This window comes from Notolabrus celidotus, chromosome 10 (assembly GCF_009762535.1).
Source record: "Notolabrus celidotus isolate fNotCel1 chromosome 10, fNotCel1.pri, whole genome shotgun sequence".
NCBI lineage: Eukaryota > Metazoa > Chordata > Actinopteri > Labriformes > Labridae > Notolabrus > Notolabrus celidotus.
Window position 1 is genome coordinate 13,683,783 of NC_048281.1, and position 4,225 is coordinate 13,688,007.

General features: G+C 41.8%; 1 long non-coding RNA gene across 1 annotated transcript; it reads left to right on the top strand.

Moving 5' to 3' along the window:
* Positions 1–1,806: 1,806 nt before the first annotated feature.
* Positions 1,807–3,566, top strand: LOC117820222. Its single transcript, XR_004632726.1, has 3 exons — positions 1,807–1,920; positions 2,936–3,035; positions 3,155–3,566. It is a non-coding gene; the product is annotated as an uncharacterized LOC117820222 (long non-coding RNA).
* Positions 3,567–4,225: the final 659 nt, after the last annotated feature.

Sequence of the window (4,225 nt, forward strand, 5' to 3'; positions counted from 1 at the left end):
TCTGGACAGCTATGTTTGTCTGTGTGGGCTTTCAGCCCAGAGGCCAACACGAATGGCACAGGATATTAGGGTCAAACAGGAGCGAGATCTAAGGAGACTACGGCAGAAGCTTTGACCGATAAAACCCTGCTGCCCCGCTGATCCCTAACTCTCTGCTCTCTCAGTCCCTTTAAAACAGCTGATTTCACTCATTCTGGCACACTTGGCCACTTTAAACCCAGCGGTGCTCAAATTTTGCAAGCCCTGCCTTTAGGTCACATTGCTCACCTTTTAAAGCTAAGACAAGCAAAGCATAACCCTTTTGCATAAACTGCTCACCATGCTTAACAGCACAGGCATCAATGCTTAATGCTAAAAAGCATCAAAACACTGGATTTAATCAGGAAATGTCCTGAGAATATTTTCATCTAAAGTGTTGCAGATTGAGCAGCATTATAGACAGCAGTGTGCAGTGGAGTGATGTGACTTTGTAGCATTTACTGCCCTCTGATCCCAACTTAGCATTAATGGCCCCTGGTCCTCAACCAGATGTGTGCCAGAGACCACAACAGCAAACAGCCCTCAGAAAAAACAACACACAGCCGTCTTATCTGCAGTGTTTGGTTTGTTTTGTGTGTCTGTCTGCATGCATCTGCCTATGAGCCACCTCGGTGCTTTAACTTTCCGGATTTGCTAGTGCGGCACAAATTACGCCTGTGCCACGCCTGAATTATTCAGTGAATTAAACAGTTTTTAGGAGGGAGTTTAAAGATCTGAACACAATTTTACCGTGGATATTCAGCGGTGTGACTAATTGGGATAAGAAGTGAAGTGTTACCTGGCAGAGTTATGCTTCGCTTTAAAAAGATTACAGATTTGGTATGCCAGTTTAAATACAGCTGCTGATAAAGTTCAAAGTGATACTGGGAGGCTGTAGCCTATTTTGCGTGGAGAGAATCACACAAGCAGCCTGGTTTACAACACATGCTCATGTGGGTCATTGTCAGGTCACATTTGATATTTCCATTCATTCATTCATCCTCAGCATCCGCTTAAATCCTGTTCAGGGTCTCTTCAGGCCTCTCCCAGCTCTCACAGGATACAGCCCGCATGCTTCATGGATGTTCAGCAGTCGATCTACAGCATGTTCAGCCTGGAAACAAGACCAATCTGCAACCTTGTGTTTTATTTGCTCTGGCATAAGCATCTGTTCTCCTCCTGCATGGAAAGATTTCTACCCGTCTTGATTCAAGTCAGGTCACAAACAACTCCCTGCAATAGAGAGAGCTGTTGAGGCATTTTTGTAAACAACCAAGATGGCTGCCACTGATATTAAACTGATATTATTCACTTTTGCATGAGTATAAAAGATACTGGAGAGTGTTTTACATTAGCTTAAGTTTGCACAAAATGTCAAGTGTTGACTGTACTGAGCTGTGTGTTATGCTAAACTAAAGGCCCATGTATATGAAAATGAGAGGATAGACAACTAGATAAGCAGCACACTCAATGTGTTTTGTTGCTCAAAGCAGTGCTTAAAGTGAAAGAAAATAGTTGCTGGTATTGGTACTCCCCCTGTTCCCATGTTGACATACGTATCATGAAGTGTGGTGCTAGGCTAACGTTGCTTCTGTGTTCATTTGGCTTAGATATTCATCCAACACTCCAGGCGAGTTTGCATTAATTTGATGTTACTCACAAACCATTAAAGTGAGCATCCACGAAAGGATGCATGCATTACATAGTGCACCTTGGGTAATGCATTTTAGATGCTGTTGTGAATCTCCAAAAAGACAAGAAGGGGTACCAGCAACTAAAAAAAATCTCTTGATACACCAAGGGGTTATGTTAAAAAAATGTCTGCGTACTGGCCCGCTCAAAGCACTGCCTCAAAGTGATTGCTTGCATTCACTGATTAACTGATTCACCAACTGATGATATGTGAGTATCACTACTACTACTTTAATTTATGTAGAATTGTCATGAACCTCGTACCGATTACTGCTAACTCACTACATGTCTAGATCTACATCTAGCTGAATTTGGGATTTATTGCTCTCTCAGGATACACACAAGCTTCAACAGGCATCTTGAATTTTCACTAATGTGGGTGTGCTGTCATTACAGCATAACTCATACTGCTTTGAGCCTGCACCAAAGCCTACATTAGCATTAGGAGATGTATTGCATCTCCTGAAGCTGAAGTTGGCTACAAGATTTCTATGACAATATGTTGAGCAGTTTTGACCTCTTCATGTACTTCAGAATGGTGACTTATAAAGTACAGAATTGTAGCTTTAAAATGTAGATCAACTGTTTATTTTTCACTGTTGAAAATATGTGCACACATGATACCTTTGGACAATAAGACAATTGTCGTCCCTGTTCTAGCAGCAGCTAGCCACATGTTAGCCTCAAGCATAGTGATTGAGCATTATTTATATCTTCACCCTTTAACTACTGAATCTACATGGAGTGCATTCAACAAATGTTTACTGTTATTTTTATTTTCCTACAATGACATGTTCAAATGCAGCCCTAAAAACCGAAGCTTAAGCATGTATTATTGATATCTCATTCTATCCACCACCTGCGTCATAATCTGTAGTTTTCATGTTATTGCTTTGCAGCCATTCACAATGGTTTCAGCATGATGTTGCATGCACTCAAGTGCAAAATAGAAAATATGTGCATGTTTCATGTGCATAATTTAAACAGTGCATCAAAGAGGGCTTTGAATCTTCAAGGAAAACCTTGCTTTTCCCCCCAGGAACACACAATACATCATAGCATCAATGCAGACTTAGAATAGGATGAGTAATCAGTGGCCTTCAGTCACATGTTATAGCATAGCTTACAATTGCAAGATCCGTTCTTCTGTTTCAAATGCCACAACTGAATGAATCATTCCTTTTCTCTAAATCCTGATTGTTGTTTACCTTTTACCTGCACACAGATACTTGGTCCCAACATTCAGAACTCCCTGTACAATATCTACCACTGGTGCACTCAGAGATATGACAGTTGCGAGTAATCAACTCTGACCGAATAATAAAGTAAGCACAGCACACTACTCACTGAATGACAGTGAAGACGCCGAGTTCATTGTCGTCTGGGTCCATTGCTGATGACAAGTCTTTAATGCAGTGCTTGTTTCTGTTTTTTTCCTGTCCAGGCCTTTCAAATCTCATTCACTGATGTGTGCTCCCGTCTTACCTCCTGCCTCCAAACTTCCTCTGTGCTTGATTTAGGCTCTCCATAGGCAACTGAACTTGTCTGACTAAGCCGTTCAGTTGTGATTACATACAGCGCCCCTGCCCAAGTGAGTGTCCAGTGCCCTGGGGGTGGAGACCGAGCCCGTCGCTTCTGCCTCGGTAATGAAACAACATCACATTCCGGGCCAGTGCATCAGAAAACACAAGAGGGATCAATGCCTAACAGCTGGACTCCAATGAGCTGCTGTGCTCGTACAGGCTGCCTCGATAAACGCAGCAGTCGTGAAAATCATGCTCTGTTTGGGTGAAGTTCACCTGTGACGTGTTATGGTTCAACTCAGTTTGATTGTTAATAGATGGAGTTAAAACACAGCTGAGTGTTGGAGTGCTTTGTCTTGATGGTATCATTTACAACATTGCAGCACACAACCAAATTGCGGTATCTGAAATATTAATCTAATCCCTGTGAGAGGCATTTGGAAATGGCATGTGTTTTATCATCCATGAGAGCTTAAAAATTAAGCTTCTACCGTAATCCAAACTCTATCACTATCTGCTTGCCAACTGTCACCCTTAACAGAGCCAAAAGTAAATCCTATATAAACCAGAGAATTAAATCCCAACCTAAATATTGCCGGATAGCATCAGGTATCACTGCACTATATGATTGGTAATGATGAGACTCTGCGCTTGTCACACTGTATTTTTAACCTAAAAAGACAGTGTGTTTAATATATTCATAAAGTCCACTTTTTGGGGATTTTTAGAGTATTTTCCCATGGAGCAGTGGCACTTTAACATCATGATAGTTCACGCTGGATTATGCCATGCAGGCTCTCTCATGCATGAATGGCATACAAAGTCTTCCATTAGTTATGAACTGAGGCACGTGTCTTTGCCTCTGCAAGCAAATATAACTGCTTGCATAACACATCTCAGGCCATGTACACACAGCAGGCTGTGACAACTGAAAGTTTAGTGTTCTGTAAAACAGCACTGTGGAACAGAAAGGCTCCTAGTGACAACTTTCC